At 36.2% G+C, this 24,962-nt stretch overlaps 1 protein-coding gene across 4 annotated transcripts in view; it reads left to right on the forward strand.

Moving 5' to 3' along the window:
• Window positions 1-24,962, forward strand: part of HERC3 (HECT and RLD domain containing E3 ubiquitin protein ligase 3) — a 119,398-nt gene that overhangs the window by 16,297 nt on the left and 78,139 nt on the right. The window lies entirely within an intron of this gene.

The raw sequence follows: 24,962 nt of genomic DNA on the forward strand, positions 1-24,962 counted from the left end.
AGTGTATAGATAATGGGAGTGGGATGGTGAAGGAAAGAAGAATGTTTGAAATTTTTTCCCCAAACGTTTAGGACCTTTTTCAGTAGCTAGCTATCTTAGAAGTCTCTCATTACCTTCAGCTGTTTAGTCCTCCAGCCTTTTGACCCTTTGTTTCTAACTTAAGTTATTTGATTAAAAACATTTTGACCTTTTTAGACAATTTTTATAATATTAAATTCTGAGAGTAGAAGAATTAGACATTCAAGCTTGTGGAAAAATAGACTAGCTCTGATTTTCAGAGAGCCCAACAGGGCTCTATAGGTTTTTTTTTGTCCATAATCAAAAGCAAAAACATTATATTTTTGTCAGATGAACGTCAAATGTTATTTTCTGACCATGAATCATTCAGTTTTGCAGCAGAAGGATCAGTTTGTCAGTTATTGGCATTTCGGGGGGCTTGTTTTTGACTGCATCTTCCTTTTTTCTTCTGAATGACTGATTCGGTTTCATTTTGGGCTTGAATGATTTCTTAAACGCTTGACTTTCCCAGTGCAAGAGTCATTGAAGTGTATTCTTTAAGCCTTGCAACTTTTCTGCATTTCTTTGGAGTACTATCCCTTCTTTAAAACCACAGAATTAGAGCACAACAAAAGAGAAATGAAATATATGCATGAAATCCATGCTCACTAGACAAAGAATTAAGTTAAAAGTGGGGAAACCAGCTCAGTCTGGTTTCATCAGCTCAATGTCACACATTCATTTTAAGTCAGTCTTAAAGTGGCACACATGACTATTGTTGTCACAAAATGAAATCTTATGAAAATGATTGTTTGTCCCAAGTAATTTGCATAATACCACATAATTCTTTTCCCCACATCTTGAAGCCAGTGTTATTGTATAATAATATATTTTGAACATTAACTCTGAATTGAGGCTGTTAACTTTTAGGGGCTGAGCCTAAACCAATTTGTGAAATGTCTGGGATCTCCTTACTTCCCCTTTTAGTTTTTCTTTGTGCCTTGCTTTCTTTGTTTTCTGTCCAAATATTTTAAAATAATATTTTCCCTCCAATTACACATAAAAACAATTTTTTATCATTTTTTAAAGTTTTGAATTATGAATTCTTTCCCTCCCTTCCTACCTTCCTCCTTCCCTGAGATGGTAAGTAGTCTATTACAGGTTATACATGTTTAATTACGTGAAACATTTCCATATGAGACATTTTTGTGGAAGGAAACTCCAAAAAAAAAAAAAGAAAGAAAATGAAAAATAGTTTGCTTCCTTCTGTGTTCAAATTCTATCAGTTCTTTCTCTGGAGGTGGATATCATTTTTCATCATAGATCCTTCAGAATTGTCTTGGATTATTGTATTGCTTAGCATAGCAAGTCATTCACAGTTGTGTATCATACAATATTGCTGTTACTGTGTATAATATTCCTCTATTTTTACTTACTTCATTTTGCATCAGTTCATGTAAGTCCAGGTTTTTCAGAAGTCATCCTGCTCATTACTTCTTATTGCACTATAATATTCCATTAAAATCATTTACCACAGCTTATTCAGCCATTCCCCAATTGATGGACTTTCCCTTACTTTCCAATTCATTGCCACCACAAAAAGAGCTGCTATAAATATTTGTGTACAAATAGGTCCTTCCCCTCTCCCCCCCCCCCCTTTTTTTTTTTTTACCTCTTTGGGATACAGACCTAGTAGTGGTATTGCTGAGCAGTTTTATAGGCCTTTGGGTATAGTTCCAAATTGCTATCCAGAATGGCTGGATCAGTTCACAACTCCACCAACAATACATCCGTGTTCCAATTTTCCCACATCTCCAACATTTAGCATTTTCTATTTCTATGGTAGTAGCTAATCTTATAGGTGTGAGGTGGTACTTCAGACTTGTTTTAATTTGCATTTCTCTAATCATTAGAGCATTTTTTTTCCCATATGTAACTATAGATAACTTTAATTTCTTCATCTGAAAACTGCCTATTATATCCTTTAACCATTTATCAATAGAGGAATGACTTGTATTCTTATAGATGTAACTCAGTTTTCTATAGATTTGAGAAATAATATCCCTTGCTTTCTTAGAGGGTCCTGAATTTCCCCCCAAGATAACACATAGAACCTGTAATGTTAATGGGATTTAAGATCTTCCCGGCCTTTTGCTAATTTCTAATTAGGCACTGATTCACCAGGGTTGTGACACCTTCTGACTGAGAAGTATATATATACCCTGAGTTGGTATTTTGCTTTGAGGGCTCACTTATGAGAAGGATCTTGTGATTCCCTAGTCGAGGTTAGGAGTGGCCATGTGTTCAGAGCTCCCTGACTGCTCAAATGTGAAGGCTCTCTCAATCCAGTGATCGAGGCAGGTAAAGTATATAGTTGATTCAGGCAGTCAGAGCCTTGTCTGTTGGTCTTTATTTCTCTGCTTGTATTTTATCCATATTTTTCCTGAAGATCAGGTTGCTGACTTTTCCCCTGAACTAGTGAATGTAATTAAAAAAGATTGTTGACCCCTTAAACAGCTATATTTTCTAGTAAAGCAGATCTAAGAACCTGTGCTAGCAGCCATCCTGGGTATGCCAGTGTGGTTTCTGCTATAGTACCTGATATCTATACCTTTCTAAGTTATGTTTGGAAAAGGGGTCTTGTCACTAGGCATCTTTCTCTACCTAGTTCTTGAGATCATCTTTTCATATAAGAAAGAATTTAGAATTGAAGAAGTAATAAACACTATCTTTATCTGGGTCTTTTGGTCACTTATTCTCTCATTAAATACTCATTGAACATACACCTTTTACAAGGCACTGTGTGGAATTGCAAAGATTAATGAAGTCTGGTCTCTCTGCACAGGGAGTTCAGTCTTGGAAAAGCCATTTGGATATACTGGTCTTGATACTATGGCATGACAATGATAATAAGAGTATTTCTTTTTCACAAAAACACTGTTAGGTAGGTAGGTAGTACAAGGATTATTCCTATTTTACAGATGAAAGCTGAGGCTAAGAGCTTAAGTGACTTGCTCAAAATTAGACAGGTATTAATTGTCATAGCCATAATTCGAACTCCAATCTTCTATCTCCCAAGTCTGGTGGTCTTTCTACTATACCATGTAGATTAATCTATATAGGTTAATCTGTGATACCAATAAATTAATCAAACAGGATTTATTAAGTGCTTATTATGTGCCAGGAACTTACATACACCATCTACCTTCCTGAAACAAAAGGTTGAACCTGTAAATCTGATAGAAGCCAGGCCTTTGACCAGGAGAGTCAGGTGTCTGGATAAAGACTGAATGATTCAGATATAGCCTTTCTGCTTCATGTTTTAAACATGATGTCAGATAGACACCTTGAATTACCCTACAGGTTCTTGTGGTGAGTCAGTTGAACTTAAGATGTAGCATCTATGGTCTGCCTGCACCAGAGGGATATAAAAAGGTCTCAGGCCTCCAGAGTTTTTGGTATAAGTCTATAGTGAGTTATAGATGAAGTGTGACCAAAGATTATGGTGTGAATTTGAGGAAATGTGTTCACTTTAAAATTTCATCAGATTCCAGAAATGTTGATGTTGCCTTCAGGTTGTCTGTTAAATATAAATGCCATAATAGCTATAAATTTTGTCTGTGCCTCATAATTGGAAAGAAATAGGTAGCTTTTTTTTTCTTCCTTTAACTTACTGGTAGATATGAGCCTTGTTGTAATGCAGCTGACTGTTGTGCTTTTGTTTTTAGTTGAGAGTAAGAAATAGAATTTATCTGTTTCCAGCAGTAGATACACTCAAAACTGAGACCTAGAGAGTCACCAGCGGTGAAAGGAAGTGGTGGTCAGAGGAAGATCCGGCAAGAGACTTGATGATTGATTTGATAATGCCCAAACATCTCTTGTAGTCCATTATAGACAGGCAAGGGTATCTGTGTCAATAGAGAGGGTGTGTCTAGGAGGTAGTAGGCAGAAATAAACTAAGACTTGCTTGGGAGTTTTATGGACCAGGGAGCTTTAAGAAAGGAATAGGTAAGAGTGAAAGATGAGAGGGTACATTCGCTTTTTTTTTTTTTCAGTAGTCAAGATTCAGCTTAACAGCTGAATAGAAAAGACCATAGAATGATTTCACACACACACACACACACACTCACACTCACATTCATTCACACACACACACACACTCACACTCACACACTCACATTCATTCACACACACACACACACACACACACAAGTGCCTGACAGTAGCCACCTCTAGGGCTGGGGGGTGGGAAGGAAGAAAAAAAAGGAAATTTACATGATAACATCTATTTAAAAGGAATAACAAATCATGCATAATAGATTTACAGTTTCATGTACCATCATTCTTTTATTATACTATTATGAAAATGCTTGGTTTAGTCCATAAGTTAAATATTAAATAAAAATTAAAAATCAAATCAAAAAGGAGACCATGTAAAGAAATTTGTTCTCTCATGATTCATCAGCCTTCCTGATTCTGGTTCACTAGCTCCATAGAATCACTTTTAAGTGTGAATGAAAATGGTTGCGTTAACTATGGCTTTTTTTTTTCAAATAGGTTGACAGTGAATGAATGAACTCTCAACTATCTTCCTATTATTATTGTTTCTTTCTTCCCATGAATACGTCACCTTTTTGTCCAGCCTGTGAACATGTTTCCCTTTCTATTGATTTTTCTCAGTCAGCATTCATTAGACACCGACTATGTTCCTGGAACTGTGTTAAACACTGGGGATACGAAGAATGTAAACAGACAGCCCCTGCTCTCAGGGAGTTTACAGTCTAGTCTCCCACCACCTAGCTGCTTTCTAACACTTAAATACCATTACAGTCATGGCTGGCTATAGCTAAAAGGCAACTAAGTAATCTGACTTCAGGGAGTCATGAAACTACTCTTCCTATCTGGCTCAAAAGCCCCAGTTCAGTTTCTGTGGTTGAATTTCTACCCAGAGATCGATTCCTTTGGCTTTGTAACCTTGTTTAAAGTGCAAGGGCCCTGGGAGAAGTAACATAATAGTAAATTAAAACTTGAAAAGTTTTCAGAGTTATATGTGTTACCATGTTTGAGCTCACAACCCTCTATGGGGATTGGTACTATACCTATTTTGCAGATGAGGAAATTGAGGCTCAGGGAGGTCATGTGATTTGCTCATAGTAAAACAGCTTAGTGTTAGATACAGAATTGACATTTGTTTTTTAAAAAATAAAATTGAGTTCCAAATTTTCTCCCTCCCTCTCTCCCCTCAGACAGTAAGCAATTTGATATGGCTTATGTGCAAAATCGAGGCACAGGTCAAGGCTGTCTCACAATTCAATGTTATTTCCATTCTTCTGTATTTCATGAAAGAACGAGGGAGCACATAAGCAGATGATGTTATAGAACAGACTGCTGTACTTAAGATTCATAAGCATAGTGCACCCTGGTGGGACTGAGTTTATGGAATCCTTTCTTTATTCAGTGAAGAGCTGGATGGGTGGGAGGAGAACAGAGAGGGAAGGAATAAGAACCTGAAGGCACCCTTTACCTAGGAGGAAAATGATGCAAGAAAGGGAGTCTGAGGGGCGGCCAGGTGGGTCAGCAAGTAAGAGCACTGGCGCCAGTGTCGGGATGACCTGGGGATCGAATCTGGGCTCAGATACTCAGCACCACACCCAGAAATAACTGGCCCTGTAACCTTGAGCAAGTTACTTAACCCCGATTGCTCATTAAAAAAAAAAGGGGAGTCTGGGGGTCCAGAATTACTAACATTCTTGTCATTTTTATACCTCTCCAGTTGCCTATTGCACATTTTAAAATGATTCATATGAATGAATAATTGTTTTGGATATTGTTTGATTTTCCCTATGACAGAAATATTCCAAAGAAACTAAAGGACCAAACTAAAACTCTAGGACTTTTCTGTGCTATTGTCTTGAAGATGTTTTACTGTGCTCTGTTGCTTTTCTGAGTAATAATGCCTATAGGTGATTAAGTAGCATGGCCTTGAAAAAATATATACATATATGAACACAATCAGCAATAATTTATTATTTGTCTACTGAGTGCTAAACCCTGGTGATGCAAAGACAATAAAAAAAGTTCCTGCCCGCAAGGATCATGTCAGAATATATTCAGGGGAAACATAAGTACCTGTAAGTAAGTACAAAGTATATATGAGTAAATACAAAGTAATTTATGGGAGCCATTAATACTTGGGGAATCAGGAAAGTCTTTTTGTTACTCGACTTGGGTTTTAGAGAAAGCTGTGGATTCTCAGAGGCAGAAGTGAAGAGACAGGTATGGGGGACAGATGTTGGAGTCAGGAGATTGAATATCATTTGTGAAAAATAGCCCTGAAGCCAGGCTGACCTGAATACAGGGGGTGTGAAGAGGAGAATGGGTTTGTTATAAGTCTGGAAAGTCAGATTGGACCTAGATTGTGAAGAGCTGTAAGTGCCAGACAGAAAAGTTTGTGTTTTATGTTGGAGCTTTTCTTAACAGGAGTGTAAAGAAAGGGAAAAGCTCAGACAGAGTATCTGAGTACCCACAGTTAGGCGGCTTAATAGGCAATGTTGATCCAGCATTGGTGACTTGAGTCATACCAGGTGGGAGGAGAACAAAGAAAAGGCAGTGTCATGAAAACCCAGAGAGGACATTATCTGATATTGATTGCTGTGCTGAATCATAGGCCTTTTTTGGTAATAAGAATAAATAGCACCATTTGTGATATTTTTCTATTCTTTTAGAATCTTTTCTCCTCCTACCCTTGAAATATCTTGAAAATCAATCCCTAAAGTACTTTGAAAGCTGGATCCCTTCTAGCACAGACAGCCCAGCAATGTAGATAGAAGGAAATACATACCTGTACGCCCACACTTCACTAAAGTTTTTCCCTAATGCTTCATCATGATGGGGTGTGGAATTGAGGGTCTTCCTCAAACTACAAAAGTGGATCTCTTTTGGGACGAGGTCATTTGGAAGGGCTTTAGGTACCAGGTTAGTAACTACTTACATAGCTATATAATGGTCATTTATGGGACTAGCCTTATTTCAAACAACTTACTAAAAATCAACAACTTATAAATTAAAAAAATCAAACACCTTATAAAAAACCAGTTGGTGATTAACCTTTTTTGGATACATCAACTTATGAAGACCATCTATATTCTAAGGTACATAAAATTTGCAATCTACATCAGTAAATGAAATAATCACAGATAGCTCTTTGAAGTAATGATGTTAGAAAAAACATAACTATATATACATATATTCACACAAACCCTTCCCCCATTCTTGCTCTCTCCCCCAAATAAAAGACCCACCACATTATTAAGCCCTGAGAAATTTTAATGCCACCTTATGTACCTTTCTCATATCCTAGGGGATTGAAGTTTAGCTTAAGACTCATTGGTGCTTGGGTTGGCAACAGTGATGTTTGATTGTTCTAAACGTTTTTTTCATAGGCATAGCAAAATGTTAAGGTCTCGTCTCAAGCTCAGTGGCCAACTTATTTATTTGAAAATTTGCTGCGCTTTGTCCCTTCTCCTCATCCCCCTCCTCCTGTTCCCATCTTTCCTCTCCTTTCCTCCTCCATTTCCACCCACACAATCTATCCCAGAGCATAGAATTTTTTAAAAAATGATTCAGGGAATTCTCAAATGGTTACATGACATGCTTCTATCTTGCTGATATGGGTACTCCTTGCAATAGAGTAGCTCAGAGTTGTCAGACATGGCCTACCACACTCTGGAAATGGATTAAAATGTAATTGGGGAAATATTAACAAAATACATAAAAATACAATAAAACATAGATAACATTACATTTTAAAACTAAGCTGATACGCAGCCCTCAATGATCTTTTTATGCACAGATTAGTGACTATTTGCATTTTTAAAGTATCTCTATCGGAAATGGTGCCCAGTGCTTTCTCTCACTCTTATTTGATTCTTGGCCCATTCATTTACTGTCCATCTGCATTGTCTGACTGAGATATAGGAGCAGGTGGACCAGCTTCATGGGCATTCCATCAACTGTATAACAGAGGACAATAGGTATTCTTCATTTACTTGGTTTTGTCTGGGTAGAGAGTTAAACCAAACTCTTGAATGAACTTTAAAGACTTAAGAACTCTGATCAATGCAGTAACCAGCCATGATTTCAGAGTACCTAGAATGTTGTCCACCTAGTAGAAAAAGGGAAAGACTTGCAATATAGAAATACACATACACACATATCATGGCTGATGTAAGAATTTGTCTTGTTTTGACTATGCATATTGATTATGGGTTTTTTTTTAATTGAAAGGGAGAAATAAGAGAGAATATATTTTTTTCATGAAAATATAATAATAAACCTCAAACTATTTGGTGTAGATCTAATTTGGGAAGCTCTGAAAGGGTTTGGAGCTAGATTGCAGTCAGTCCAATGCTATCTGCAAACAGGACTGTCTGCAGGATCTTACCATCTGTAGGAATCGGCCTCTTTGGATTCGGCCACATTCTCCACAATAGCAAACACTTTGTTTTATTTTCCCTTGATAATAGGGGGATCATAGAACAAAGTATCTCTGTTTCATCTTTCAAGGCATCTTAAATGATTTTTAACATGTTCATGGTAGATGTCTCGTGGAAAGGAAAACCTTTAAGTGGCCATGTCACATTTGTCCCTTCCCCCTTCAGCAAACCTGAGTGGTTCTCTGTTACCTCAAGGCTCAAATGTAAACTGTTTGGGATTTTTGTTTAGGTGTTTTTAGTCATGTCCAACTCTTCATGGCCCCATTTGAGGTTTTCTTGGTAAAGATACTGGAGTGATTTGCCACTTCCTTCTCCAGCTCATTTTACAGATGAGGAAACTGAGGCAACAGAGTAAAGTGACTTGCCCAGGGTCACATAGCTAGTAAGTGTCTGAGGCCAGACTTGAAGCCTGGAAGATGAGTCTTCCTGACTCTATGGACTATGTTGCCCCCTAGCTGTCTGTCCATGGTAAATGTCCATGGCATTTAAGGCTCTTTATAACCTGATTTCCTGTCATCTTACATTTTACTCCACTGTTATGAGTGGTCTCTGATCTAGCTACACTAGCCTGTTTGCTTTTCCTTAAGCATGACAATCCATCTCTCATGCCTTTTCCTTTGTACTGGTTTTCCTAGTATCTGGAATGCTGTCTTCCTTCATTTCTACCTCTTGGTTTCCATGGCTTCCTTGAAGGATTAGCTCAAATTTCACTTTCTATGGGAAGCCTTTCCTGATTCCTCCCAGATGATAGTGCTGTCCCCTCTCACACCTCCCGTCAACTCTGTATGTGTCTTGTATTTACTAGTTATTTTACTTATTATATATTGTCTCACTCATTAGAATATAAGCTCCTTGAGAGTGGGAAAATTTTTTTTTTTGGCCTTTCGTCTCCAGCTTTTATAGTAATCACTTAATAATGTTTTTTAATTGATTAGCTTACTTTTCATGTGACATTTTTTCTTCTGAATCAAGTGCTTTTTTATAGTCAGCAAACAGCAAGTATAGTATTTGTATTTCTGTAGTTTTCAATTATGTGACTAAAAATGTGACTTTTACATGTGTAGATTATTCTTGCAAAGAATTTGTAGATTATGATTCAATCGAAATGAACACTAAAACAAAGCTAAAGATTATTTAATTGTAATGACTAATAGCAACCAAGGAGAGGAGATGGACAAATTCATATCCCTCCTTCCTTTATGTACAGAATATTGCATGTACTGTCAAGCTGAGTGACCATATGGATTAACTTTGCTTGATTGTTTTTCTTTGTTACAAGACAGTGATTACAGTTTGGTGGGAGAAATACCCAGGAATGATTGAAGTAACCTCTAAAGGCCCCATTAAAACTTAAAAAGAAAGATGTCATAAGAGTTGGAAAAAAATAGGCACATGACTGAAATTAATGACATTTTCTTGTCTTTTTTTTTTGCTTTTGCTTTTTGGAGGGCAGTTGGGGTTAAGTGACTTGCCCAAAGTCACACGGCTAGTAAGTGTGTCAAGGTGATCCCGGATTTGAACTCAGGTCCTCCTGATTCCAGGGCCGGTACTCTATTCACTGTGCCACCTAGCTGCCCCAATTGTCTTTTTTTTGGATAGTAATAAAGTCTGTGATTTTTGGAAACCTTTTTTTCCCCCTAAGCTTAAGCAACACCACAGAGGGCTCTTCCAAATATATAGTAGAACAGAAAAAGAGAACTGTATGTAAAACTACAGAGCTTTATTATATATAGCTTCCTTTTCTTTTTAAGTATGTAAGTTCCACCTGTAGCTTTCAAAACTGTCTTGCCTATTTTTGCTGCCTTCTGGATTTTTTTTGGAGGGCAGTTGGGGTTAAGTGACTTGCCCAAGGTCACACGGCTAGTTTTTGTGTTAAGTGTCTGAGGCTGGATTTGAACTCAGGTCCTCCTGACTCCAGGGCTGGTGCTCTACTTACTGCACCACCTACCCACTCCCCCCTTTTCTCTGCATTTTTAAAAAAGACCTTAATGACCCTCTTTTCTTTTTTTTCTTTTTGCTGTCATTTCCCTTTCCTTCCCCACTCCCTGACATTAGGAAAAAAAAAACTGTGTGTGTGTGTGTGTGTGCGCGTGTGTGTGTGTGTGTGTGTGTGTGTGTATTTTTTTTCAGTAAAACACATTTCTGCATTTGGCTGATTCTGAAATAAGTTTTTCTTTTTCCTCTATCTTGAGGCTATTACCTCTAGGCTTCTTTAGAATATTTTTTTCCTTTATCTTGAGTATATAATAAGCACCTTTCCGTCAAAGGCACTGGTGTGCCATGTTTTATCATCAGTCTTCTGTAATTGTAGTTGCTCATGGCATTGGTGAGAGCTCTCAAGTCTCTTAGTGTGATTTTTTATGATTCTTTGGTATCCTCTCTTTTAGATATCTTGAGAACCAATAGTATAGCATCTTTAAAATTTCAAAATCAATATGTTCCCTCTAGAGGTCTGAAATAAGAAAAGAATGTGAAATCACATTAAATTAAGTTAAGGCTTACAAAATAGGAGAGGGAGACATTAGCAATTCTGAACATAGCCTATTCTCCATCACATAACAGACCATTTTCCATCTTGTTTGATTTTTCTTTTAATAATTTAATAATAATAAGTGGTAATAATTTGTTCAGCCATTCTCCACTTGATATTGTTGGTTTAAAAGGCATATGTAGTTTAGTGATTTTTATAGTATGGCTTCAAATTGCTTTCTGGAAAGGCTGTATCAATTCATAATTCTTGACTTGTCAAGCGTTATACAGCTTGTCCTCTTGCAGCTTCTTAAAAGGTGTTACTTTCCTTTTAAAAAAAATATTGCTAGTCTTATGGGCATGACTATGAACTCCAGAATTTTTTAAAATTTATATTTCTCTAATCAATAATTTAGAGCATTTTTCCCCCTATTAGTACTGATAGCTTGAATTTCTTCCTTTGAGAAACTTCCTAGTCATAGTCTTTGACCATTTATATATTGGAGAATGGCTCTTGTTCTTATGTATTTCGATCAGATCCTTATATGTCTTGGATATTAGACATTTATCAGAGAAATTTGTTTCAGTGTTTTCGCCTACCCGGTTCATAGCTTCCCTTCTAATTTTAATTGCAGTAATTTTGTTTGTGCAGAACTTGGGTTTCAATTTTATGGAATTAGAACTGTCCATTTTAGCCTGTGTTCTTCTCCCTTGTGAATTCTCTTCCAATCTGGTCATAAAAGGTATTTCCTCTCTTGTTCTTCAACTTTGTTTCTTTTTCTAAGTTATGGATCCGTGTGGAGCTTCTCTTGGTATGTAGTATGAAATATCGGTCTAAACTATTTCTGCTGTGTGGTTTTTGTAGAACAGTCACCCCTTAGCCCAGTAGTTGGGGGATCTCTGCCTTTATTGAACACTTGCTACTATGTGTCTTCGCTTCCATATGTTGTGTACCCAGTGTCCTATTGGTCAACTTTTCTACCCGATAGTTTTGATTACTGCTTTGTGGTATAGTTTGAAAACTAGTTCAGCTAATATTTCTTCCTTTCCATCATTTTTCTTTCTTTTTTTTTTTAAAGCAATCGGGGTTAAGTAACTTGCTCAAGGTTACACAGCCAGTTATTTCTGGGTGTGGTGCTGAGTATCTGAGCCCGGATTTGATCCAGGTCATCCCAACACTGGAGCCGGTGCTCTTACTCGCTGAGCCACCTGGCCACCCCCATCATTTTTGTTTATTTCCCTTGAGATTTTTGACCTGCCACTCCAGATGGATTTTGTTGCTATTTTTTTTTCTAGTTCTACAAAGTAATCTTTTGGTAGTTTGAATGGTATGGCACTGAATGAGCATATTAACCCATGTAGTATTATAATTTTTAATTATGCTGGCACAGTCTAACCCTTAAAAATGAACATTTCTTTTATTATCTATGTCTGTCATTAATTTCATTAAAGAGTGTTTTGTAATTGTATTGATATCATTCCTGACTACCTCGGTAGATACACTTCCATGTATTTTATACATTCTGTAGTTATTTTGAATAGAATTTCTCTTTCTGTCTCTTTCTGATGCTTTTTGTTGATAGCACATCCAAAATGTTTTTTTTAAAATATGTTGTTCCTTTGCTGAAGTTATTAATATTTCTATTTGACTCTTTCAGCTTTTCTAGGTAGATATATCATTTGCACAAAGCAGCACTTTCATTTCCTTTTTTAAAAATTTCTTAAATATCTTTTTCTTCTGTTACTGTTATAGTTAGTGTTTCTAGCACTGAATGAAAGAATAGTAGTGATAATGGGAAATTCTCAAGGGAAAAGGCTCTAGCATATCTCTATTACATAGATTGTTGGTTCACCATAAATGCAGTACCTGAATGGGTCTCCGAAGGGAAGAAGGGACTCACTGGAACATTAGGAGTTTACCTCTCTAGGAACCCCAAATTGCTTTCCATTCCAGGGGAGTCCAAACTCTTAAGAGCTAGAGGCCTAGGTGGCATGTAGGAATGGGATATATTTTGGGAATATGGGAATAGGATGTATTTTGTAGTGTGTGTTCTCTAGTACATTTTGGAGTGGAGACTGATTTAAGGTAGCAGAAAGACTACTATAGGGTTTAGAGTCAAGGGATCCAGGCACAGCTAGGTGGTGCAGTGGATAGAGCACTGGCCTGGAATCAGGAGGACCTGTATTCAAATCTGGCCTCAGATACTTACTAAACTGTGTGACCCTGGGCAAGTCACTTAAGCCTAATTACCTCACCCACTCCCCTCCCCCCCCCAAAAAGAATTAAAAACAATCAAGTGAGGTGGGTTTGAGTCCCAACTTTTATGACCTTGAACAAATCATTTCCTCCTTGGGCTTTAGTTTCTTCATTTATAAAATAATGAGATTGAATAAATGATTTTTAAAGTCACTTTTAGCTTTAAATCTCTTAGACTATAAAATGCAGTGATAGGGATGGATTATGGGGAAATACAACTTTAAAAGAAATCAGTTTTCTTTGTTGTTTTATCTTCATTCTTGTATATTGTTTCTTTAATTCAAAAAAAGGAACTGGTTTAATAGCACCCAACACTTATATTTGTATCAAGAAATCAAGGACCATATATGTTTCTCCGTCATTCTTAATGCTTTCTTCTTTTATTACCATATTTTGTATGTCAGAAATTTGTGCTATTTTTGTACTTATTATGTAGAATTCTAGGTCATTCTGATCTTTCCTGGTGTGCCTTTTAAATTTTATATAAACAAATTAACTAAGTTTGGAATTAATTTCTGAAAATGGTTAGCTCTATCTGGAGATCATTTGAGGTATTTTTTTCAGACATTTTACAGGGACAGAGAACAAGGGAGTACCCTGTTATTTCTCTGAACCCTGCTTCATGGTTCGGCTGTATAGGAGTTTGCCTAGTTCTGTTTCGTGTAAATTGTAACCCTCTTTTTCCGCCCACCCAACATTTGATAATATTTTATTTTTTCCAATTACATGTAGAGATATTTTTCAACATTCGTTTCTGTAAGATTTTAAGCTCCAAATTTTTCTCCCTTCCTCCTCTCCATCTCCCTTCCCCAAGAGAGCAAGCAATCATAGGTTATACATGTGCAATCATATTAAACATGTTTCTGCACTTGTCCTGTTGTGCAAGAAGAATCAGAACAAAAGGGAAAAACCACAAGAAAGAAAAAACAAAAAAGTTAAAGTAATATGCATCAATCTGCATTTATATGCCATAGTTCTTTCTCTGGATATGGTTAGCATTTTCTATCACAAGTCTTTTGGAATTGTCTTGGATCATTGTGTTGCTCATAGTTGATCATCAAACAATGTGCCTATTAACTGTTGTAATGGGAATGTAAATTTTAAAGATCTTCCCTGCCCCTAGGCTAAAGTGCACCTGGAGCCTGGGGTGGGAGGCTTGTTTTTCAGTAGATACTTCTTGATTGGCCAGTGAGTCAATAAGGTTGTTACATTCTCTGAGCCAGGAGAAGGCTATATAAGCCCTGATGTGTAGCTTTGTTTTGGGGGCTCACTTTGAGAAGTGTTCTGTGATTTGATGTGGATTCTGTGAAGCCGTTGTCCAGAGCTTCCCCCCCCCTTTGAAAAAACCCAGATGTTGACTGGGTATGGATGTAATGGTTGGACAGTTTGGAAAGCTGTCTACTTGATCTGTTCCTGTCTTGATAATTCTGCCTGTATACTTTGAAGTTCGGGGTGCTGACCTTTTTCCCCTGAACAAGGTAAGCAATATATGTCTGACTGATTAAAGTAAGCTTGTTAACCCATTTTGAGTTGCTTCCCTTTATCAAAGCAGATCCAAGAACCTGTGCTAGCAGCCACCCTGGGAACGCTGGGGTGCTTGCTGCTACAACTGTGTACAGTGTTCTCCTGGTTCTGCTCACTTTACTTCTGCATCAGTTTATGTACATTTTTCTAGGTTTCTCTGAATTCTTTCTGTTCATCATTTCTTGTAGAACAATAATATTCCATTACATTCATATACCACCAGTAAGTTGTAACTCTAGGATAAGGATACTTGAGGTACACTGTGGTCCCAGAATACATCCTGTGAGAGTTGGTCAATAATCAATGCCCTTTCTATTTCTTATTATTTTGTAATTTTAACAATAGAAATGATAATAGAAGCTATGAATATAGCTGTAGTTTGTAAATGACTATAGGCTTTAGATTAAGATAATTTAAGATTTAAGACACAGTTATTGAGGGAAAGGGTCAACATTCTAATCAAGGAAATACTATATCCTTTCTAGCTGAAGTTTATAAGAATCCATAAACAATGGATGAAATTAAGTGTGTCTAGGCTGTTGATGTATTACAAAAAAGTGGAAACAGAGTCTCTGAGGATCTGTGTTCAAATACCAGTACTGTCACTTATTGATTGTGTGAATTTTGGCTAGTCACCTAACCTATCTGGGGTCGGAAGGTGGCACAGTAGATGGAGTACTGGACCTGTAGTCAGGAAGACCCAAGTTCAAGTCTGGCCTGAGACACTTACTAGCACTGTGGCCCTTGGCAAGTCACTTAACCTCTGTTGGCCTCAAGCTTAATCACCTATAAAATGGGGATGAGAGCACTTAGCAATCCCAGGATTGGTGTGAGGATCAAATGAGATATAGTAATTGTAAAGTGCTTAGCCCAGGGCCTGCTATAGAGTAGACACCATGTAAATGCTTATTCCTCTTCCTCCAACTTCCTTGGTTGCCTCGTCTTTTTTTTTTATTTAAACTTAAATTTTTAAAAAAAATCATTTATTTATAGTTCTCAACATTCATTTCCACAAGATTTTGAGTTAGAATTTTTTTCTCCCCATCTTTCCCCTACCTCTACCCCAAGACAGCAAGCCTATTGGATACCCCTTCCCCCCATCTGTTCTCCCCTGTATCCTCCCCCATCTCCCCTCTAACTTTCTAGCACGGCAAAACGGACCTCTATATCCCAGTGCCTGTGCTTCTTACTTCCCAGTTGCATGTAAAAGACAATTTTTTTTAAGCATTTGTTCTCAAAACTTTGTGTTCCAGATTTTTTCCCTTCTTCTCCCTCCTTACCCACCCCCAGTGGGAAGACAAGAAATTCAATATACGTTGTACTTGTGTAGTTACCCAAATCATTTCCATAGTTGTCATATTGTGAAAAACTATATTTCCCTCCATCCTATCCCGCCCCCCACTTATTCCATTTTCTCCTTTCACCCTATCCCTTTTCAAAAATGTTTGCTTCTAACTACCTTCTCTCCCAATCCGCCCTCCCTTCTATCATCCCCCCTCCTATCCCCTACCCCTCTATTTTCCTGTAGGGTAAGATACCCAATTGAGTGTGTATGTTATTCCCTCCTTAAGCCAAATTCAATGAGAATAAAGTTGTTCCATTCCCTTTCACCTTCCTGTTCTTCCCCTCCCTTGTAACAGTTTTATCTTGCCTCTTTTATGTGACATAATTTACCCGAATCTATCTCTTCCTTTCTCCTTCTCCCAATAAATTCCTCCTTCAACTCTTAATTTTATTTTTTAGATATCATCCCTTCATATTAAACTCATCCTGTGCCCTCTGTCTATGTATACATGAACATACATATGCCCACACTCATATAAATTTATATACACATACATACATATGTATGTATATATACATACACACACATATATTCCCTTCAACTATCCTCATACTGAGAACAATTTTATGAGTTACAATAATTGTTTTTCCATGTAGGAAAGTAAATAGTTCAACTTTAATAAGTTCCTTATGATTTCTTTTTCATGTTTACCTTCTCATGATTCTCTTGCTTCTTGTATTTGAAAGTCAGATTTTCTGTTCAGTTCTCATTTTTTCATCAAGAATGTTTGAAAATCCTGTATTTAATTGAATGACCATATTTTCCCCTGTAGCATTATACTCTTGTTTTGCTGAGTAGGTGATTCTTGGTTTTATTCCTAGCTCCTTTGACCTTTGGAATATCATATTCCATGCTCTTCAATCCCTTAATGTAGAAGCAGCTAGGTCTTGTGTTATCCTAATTGTGTTTCCACAATACTCAAATTGTTTCTTCTTGACTGCTTGCAGTATTTTCTCCTTGATCTGGGAACTCTGGAATTTGGCTATAATATTCCTAGGAGTTTTCTTCTTTTTCAAGAGGCAATAGGTGAATTCTTTTCTTTTCTATTTTGCCCTCTGGTTCTAGAATATCAAGGCAATTTTGCTTGATAATTTCTTGAAAGATGGTCTCTAGGCTCTTTTTTTTGATCATGGCTTTCAGGTAGTCCAATAATTTTAAAATTCTCTCTTCTGGATCCATTTTCCAGGTCATTGGTTTTTTCAATGAGATATTTTACATTGCCTTTAATTTTTTCATTTGTTTGGATATATTTTATATTATATTGATTTCTCATAAAGTCAAGATCTTCATCCATTGGAGCAAGTTGTCTGCATTTTAGCCCAGAAGAGTGTATATTATGGGAATGGGAATTTAAGAGCTTCCCTGCCCCTAGACCCTTTGATAGGCTTAAGTGCACCTGGAGCCTGTGGTGTGAGTCTTGGTTTTTGGGAATGCTTTTTGGTTGGGCAGTGGGTCAAGAGGGTTGTTACATTCTCTGAGCCAGGAGAAGGCTATATAAACCCTGATGTGAGGCTTTGTTTTGGGGCTCACTTTGAGAAGTGTTCTGTGACTTGACCAGATGAGACTCTGGGCAGCCGTTGAGAGCCCCCTGGCTTTGAAAACCCAGATGTTGATGTTTCTCTCTCTGGTAACTGTGACTAGGTATGGATGTAATGGTCAGACAGTTGGAGGCCTGTCTACTTGAAATGTTTCTATGTCTTCTTGTAACTTCTGCTTGTAATTTCTCTCTGTATATTCTGAAGTTCAGAGTGCTGACTTTTCCCCCTGAACTAGGTAAATGATATGTTTGATTGATTAAAGCAAGATTGTTAACCCATTTTGAGTTGCTTTCCTTTGGAAAAGCAGATCTAAGAACCTGTGTTGACAGCCACCCTGGGGAAGCTGGGGTGCTTGCTTGTTACAGTGTATGTACCACTAGCTTATATCGGAGAGGGGGTTCATCACACTTCTTCCTAATGTCCCTTTACCTTACATTCTCTCTGTCCCACCCACCACCCTATACAGGTATTTTTAATTTTCTAGTTGACTGAATTGAATGTTTGGGTGGGGAGGACTTTAGTTGTTAAAGTATAGATGCATGTTCAGATTCATGAATTGGCAAGAAAATGTTCAGCTGTGGTGTACTGGGGATAGCCAGATTAGTGTTTCTAAGAATATAGTTTTTGTGTTCATTTATCATGTGGGAGTTGTTAATGATGTTTATATACATTCACTCCAGTGGCTTATTTATATATTACTATACATTATGTTTACATACATTCTATTCAAAGAAGGTAAAAAAAAAAAAGTCATCATTTGAAGGAGACTTATTTCAGTATGCTCATCAAAATTTTAAAATCAAGTGACATAACTAAGTGAATTTCCAACTGTTAGGCAGATGTTGGTGTCTTGTGGAGAATTTAAATTGTGGTATTTTGAAGGATTTAGAGCAGAAAGGGCCTCAGAGATGATCTGGTCCAACCCCCTCATTTCACAAATGAGGAAACTAAAGCCCAGAAAACAGTGACTTTCCCAAGGATATATATGATTTGTAAGTGGGAGAGTTGGGACAACTCTGATCTTCTGATGGTAAATTCAGAGCTTTTCTCCCAATGCCTTGTTGTTTGACTCTTACTTATCCCTCAACTTTAGAATCATTGGCCTTTTCTCTCTTTATTTCATGATTTCATCTGGTTTTGTAATTGGGTAATCCTTTACGTTAGTTTGCAAGCATGACTAGGTTGGGTAACCAGAATGCAGCCCTCAGTCATCCCAGGGGATTACCTACTAGTGCCAATCTAGGTCTTCTGTGCCTGGCAAAGTTGACTTCACTTTTTAATACTTTGAAATTATAGCTGTGCCTTAGAGATTTTTATTTGGCCAAATTAAATAAAGATTGCTTGTAAATTCTTTTTGCATTATCCACTTTCTCTGCCTCCGGTTCCAAGATCTAGTTTACATACCAGCTATTCTGTAAAGCCTTTCGTAGTCCCTCAGTTAAGAAATGGTCTTTTTTTGTTTCAAAATTCTCTTAATAATCTGTTCCTCTAGTGGCATATTCTATTTGTTTTGTAGTGGTTTTTAGTTTTCTCTCCTTTATATGTATTTTCTCTCTATTTGTATAAACTGTATATTACATATTTAAAATATGTGTGTATATACACACATCTACACACATGGCACTAATTCTAAATAAGTAGGAGTCCAATGGGACATTGCAAGGAAAAACACTGAATTTGGAGTCAGTTGATCAGGGTTGTTGTCCCAGCTTTTCCAATATCTAGTCTGTATAATCTTGGTCATGTGACTTTATTTGTGATTTTTGTGACCAAATTTATATTATCACCAACCAGATTTCCAATAAGTATCTCAAACATAACATGTCCAAAATGGAACCCATTATCTTCTGCCTTAAACTCACCCCTCCTTCACACTTTCCTGTTTCTGTTAAGGGCACCCCATCCTTCCTTACCCAGTCTCTCAACTTCTTACTATTTTTGACTCTTCTGTCTTTCTGTCTCCTGCCCTCCATATTCAGTAAGTTGCCATATCGTCTCATATGCATACTGTTGTAACAGCTTCCTGATTGAACTGATGACTTCTGGTCTTTCCACTTTCCACAAGAGCTACCAGAATAATTGTCCTACTTGAACACAAGAACCTTTCAGTGGCACCCAGTTGTGCTTAGGAAGTGTTTGGACCCTGGCCCACTTAAAGACTAGGTTTGGAAAGAATGACTAGTTGTACTGTAACAGATATCTAAGAACACCTTAAACTAGATGTATTTACTTTCCACTATACACTTTAATGGTGATTAAGTACTTTAATGAAGAATAAACATGTTTCTCACTTGCGCCATCAAGTGACTTACTAAGTCATAAGCCTTAGAAGGAATTGCTTTTAACCTTGTTGAGTGAAATCAATATATTTATTAATATTAATAATATTAACATTCCTTGAGGTCAGGAATAGTTTTCTGACATTTCTCTAACACTTAGGCTTTACATCTCACAAAGCAGCGTACTATATATATTCTCTCATTTACTCTTCTCAGTAAGACTGTGAGAAAGGATCCCAGCTACTGGGGAATTCACTCTTTGACTACTAGGAAAACTGGAAATAGTCTGTCAGAAAAGTAGATAGGCCAACATCTCACACTGTCTACCAGAATAAGTTCAAAATGGGTGCATAATTTATATATAAAGGTGACAGAAAAATTACTTATCAGATGTCTGTATAGGGAAAGAGTTCATGACCAAACAGGAGATAGAGAAATTCACAGAAGGTCAAAGGGATCATTTTGATTACATAAAATTAAACATTTTTTGCACAAACCAAACCATTGCTGCCCAAATTAGAAGAAAAGCAAGAAATTGGGAATAAATTTCTGCAACAATTTTCTTTGATAAAGGTCTCATTTCTCAGATATATAGAGAACTGAGCCAAATTTATAAGAATAAGAACCATTCCCCAGTTAATAAATGTTCAAGAGATATGAATGGGAAGTTTTCAGAAGAAGAAATCCAAACTATTAATAGTAGATGAAAAAATTCTCTAAATCACAAATAACTAGAGAAATGCAAATTAAAAGAATTCTGAGGTACTACCTCATAATCATCAGATTTGCACAAGTAACAGAAAAGGAAGTGACAGATCTTGAAGGCAGTGTGGGAAAATAGGTTCACTAATGCACATAGTGGAGCTGTAAACTAGTTAAGCCATTCTAGAGAGCAATTTGCAACTATGCCCCCAAAAAACTATAAAACTGTGTATGCCCTTTGACTCATATCACTATAGGTCTGTACCCCAAAAAGGTCAAAGGAAAAGAAGTTATATACAAAAAATATTTTTGGCAGCTTTTAATAGAATCAGAAACTGAGGTGATGTTTATCAGATGAGGAATGGGTCAATAAGTTATGTTATATGAATGTAATTGTGCTGTAAGAAAATGATGGAGATGATAATTTCCAAAAAACCTGGGAAGACATATATCAACTGATCCAATGTGAAGTGAGTGGAAATAAGAAAGCAATTTATATAGTAGCAGCAATTTTAAAGATACTCTACTATGAAAGACTTGACTATTCTGATCAATACAGTGAACTATTACAGTTCCAAAGGACTTATGATGAAAAATACTGGACTCAAGAGTACAGATTGAAGCATATTTTTTCTCTTTCATTCTTTTTCTTTTCCTTATTTTTTTGGAATATGGCTAATATGGAAATATTTTTTGTATGGCTTCATATGTATAATGGGAGTTGTATTTCTTGCCTTCTGAGTGGGTGGGAGAGGGAATTGAGGGAGAGAATTTAGAACTGAAAATAAAATAAAATAGAATTAAAAAACCCCAATACTCTGAGGGAGGTCTACAGGAATTATTATCTATGGGCATAGAGCTAGTAGGTATGAAGTGGAGTTTCAAACTAAGGTCACTGCTGATGCCCAGGTCTGGTACTCTTTATACTATATCATATTGCTTATGTATCTTTCCCCAGACTAAATACAATCCCTTGCACATAGTAGATATTTAATAAATGTTTGTTGAAATGAATGAATGCATATGTACTGAACACTTATAGGCTCCTCTGTTTACAGGGTTTTAGAATTCTGGACCCAGATAATAGATCAAGGTGAGCCTGGTATTGGTGCTGATTTGTTGAGATTTTAAGGAGAGGTTAGAAAAGTTGTTCTTTCTCCTACTCCAATATGTGTGACTGCTTAGCTCATATACTTCCCCTCTTCCTCCTTTTTTTCTCCTCCCTCTCCCTCCTCTTCTCCCCTTTTGCCTCCTTGTCTCCCCATTTTTCTCTTCTCTCCCATCCCTTCCCTCTCTCTCCCTCTTTCCTTTCCAGAGTCTTCTGGTTCCTTGGCCAATTTTTTCACAAAGCATCATGATGTAGTGGATAAAGCTTTAGGTTTGGAAGTAGGAGATGTGGTTTTGAATCTTGCCTCAAACTTACTAGCTATATGGACAAACAAGTCGTTTAACCTGACAAAACTTGAGTATTTTTGTCTGTAATATAAGGATACTAATATTTGTACTATCTACCTCACGTAGTTGTTATGAGGAAAGTATAATGTGCTATGTAAAAAGTTTTATTTATTTTCCCAGCAGCATGCTGTGACTCTTTCAAATTTAATTTATCCAAAAATCTATTTATTTGTATGTTGTCCTTTTTTGTTCATCTTTCTGTAAGATTTATGTGGCTTTGAGAGAGCAACATTAGTGTTCTATAATAATTGTTGCTATCTATGTCTTTTTGCAACTCAGCATTTCTTTTATGAATTTATATCATGCATGTTTATGATTTTATGCATTTTCAAGTATATTTAACAATGACATTCTTTAAACATAACACAAATTACCTGTTTTTCTCTCTTGAAATGGCAAGTTTTAATTTTTTCCTTGTCTGTCATGATCGCAACTCTTGTTTTTTTGGATCACCTGACACATAATAAGGGAGAGAGATGGAGGGAGCAGGAAGGAAAAAGTCAGACAGACTGACACATAGGCCCTTAATAAATGTTTATTGATTTTGTTATTATTTCCCTTGTAAATATTGAGCTTTTATTGTTTCAGAAAAATTTTGATATTTTCCTAAGTCTTTAATCCTTTCCTGGTTTGATTTATATGGCAGGGAGTAAGGATATTAATTTAGGTAATTTCTTTGTACTAGTATGGCTTTGTAATTATGTTTATAGTTCCTTTGTGTGAATTGGTAGCTCAGTTGCCAAATATTCTATATACTTTACAATTATTTTGAATGAAATTTCTCTTTTTATTACTGCTGCATTTTGTGGGTAATATGCAGAAAGGCTGATGATTCACATGCTTTGGTTTCATATTCTACTCCTTTGCTGAAGTTATTTAATTTAGTTTTTAAGAGGATATTCTAGAATTTTTTAGGTATATCATTCCATTATCTGCAAAAAGTGATAATTTCATTTCCTCTTTGCAAATATTTATTTCCTTAAATTTGTTTTCTTGTCTTACTGCTATGGGTAATGTTTCCAGAATCATACCAAAGAATGGTGGGATAATGGATATCCTTGCTTTACTTCAAGCTTTATTGTAAAGGATTTTTCTATTATATACATTTCATACTCTTGTTTTTAGATGTATACAGTTTAGCATATTAGGGAAATGTCTATTTTGTTTCATAATGTTATTAACAGAAGTAAGTATTATATTTTATCAAAAGTTGTTTTGCCATTAACAATCTCTTATGATGGGGCGGCCAGATGGCTCAGTGGTAAGAGCACTGGCTCCAGTGTCGGGATGACCTGGAGATCGAATCCCGGGCTCAGACACTCAGCCCCACGCCCAGAAATAACTGGCCGTGTAACCTTGAGCAAGTTACTTAACCCTGATTGCTTAAAAAAAAAATAATAATCTCTTATGTTTCATAATAGTAAACCAAATCTGTGTTACTGGCACAAACCCACCCTGGTCATATAAAATATTTTGCTACTGCTTTATTTAAAGTTTTTTGTTTTGATATTCATTATGTGTATTGATCTAAGGCTCACTCTATTTAATCTGTTCCTCATTTAGGTATCAAGATCATATTTTTATTATAGAAAATTTGGAAGGATGCCTTCTTTTCCTATTTTTTTCAGACAGTTTAATATTGGAATTGATTATTCTTTTATTGTATGATAGAATTAATTTGGAAAAGGGCATCTTTGGGAATTCATTTATGGATTTTTCAGTTTCTTTGATATCAGGTTTTACGAATTCTCTTTCTTGTTTTGTTAATGTGGATATTTTCCGTTTTATAAATATTCATTTATGTTGTGAGTTTTCTTAGTATATAATTGGACAGAACGGTTTTAAATAATTTCCTAAATTTTGCCTTCATTTGTAGCAAATTCTCCTTTTTTATATCTAATCTTGGAAGTTTTGTTTTCCTTTCTCATTTTAAAAATAAGACTATGATCTGTATAGCAAATATAAATCTAAGCACCCCCACACCCCCCCCCGCCAAAGTCTTCTGGTGTTATTTAGAATTGAGTGGGGTTTTGCTTTCAATTTCATTCATTTCTGCTTGATTTTTCAGAACTTCTGTTTTGATGTTTAGGGTTTTTTTTTTTAATTCTTGTTTTGGTGTGTTGCTTTTCTGGTATGAATGCCCAATCTATTAATTTGTTTTTCATCTTTTGTTGATGACAATGTTAGTAATATGCAACTTTTGCTTCATTCCAAACATTTTGTTATGTTGTTTCATTGTTGTGATTTTATTTGATGAAATTATCTATTTAGGAACAAATGCCTTTTTCATTGACCTACCAGTTCTCACAATTAACTTATTTAGTCTACACTTAGCTTTTAATCCTTGCTTCAAATTCCACTTATTGAATATAATTTACATTATGTTGTAATTAATAAAGGATGTGTTTAATTTTTTTTTTGTTTTCTGAATTTTTTTGAGGTTTTTAATGCCTTCGTGAATTTTCATAAAGTTGGCATGCAGATGCCATGCACAGATGAGAATATTTGTAGTCCTTTTTTTCTCATTCACTGATTCCTAGAGAATGATTATTCTAAATTTTTGAAAATTATGTTCAGGTATTTAACTTTTTCTGATCCGTCTTTTTGTTAGATTTTTTTCTAGATCTGAAAGTGGTACATTGGGGTCAACAACTATTATAAATTTACTGTCAATTTCTCCTGGTAAATTGATTAAGTATTCTTTTTCTTCTCAATCTCTTCTTAACTTTTTGTATTTGACTTCTGATTTCATCAGTCTACCAAAACTGTTCTCATTTTGTTATTCATTATTAATTTGTTATTAAAAATTTCTTAATTGCCATACCTAATGGAATATTCTCAATCCTCATCCTTTTTGACCTATCTGAAGCCTTTGATACTGTTGACCACCCTCTTTTCTTC

This window comes from Petaurus breviceps, unplaced genomic scaffold, assembly GCF_028583685.1.
Source record: "Petaurus breviceps papuanus isolate PSGF00001 unplaced genomic scaffold, PetGlider_PUasm1.0 126, whole genome shotgun sequence".
Classification (NCBI taxonomy): domain Eukaryota; kingdom Metazoa; phylum Chordata; class Mammalia; order Diprotodontia; family Petauridae; genus Petaurus; species Petaurus breviceps.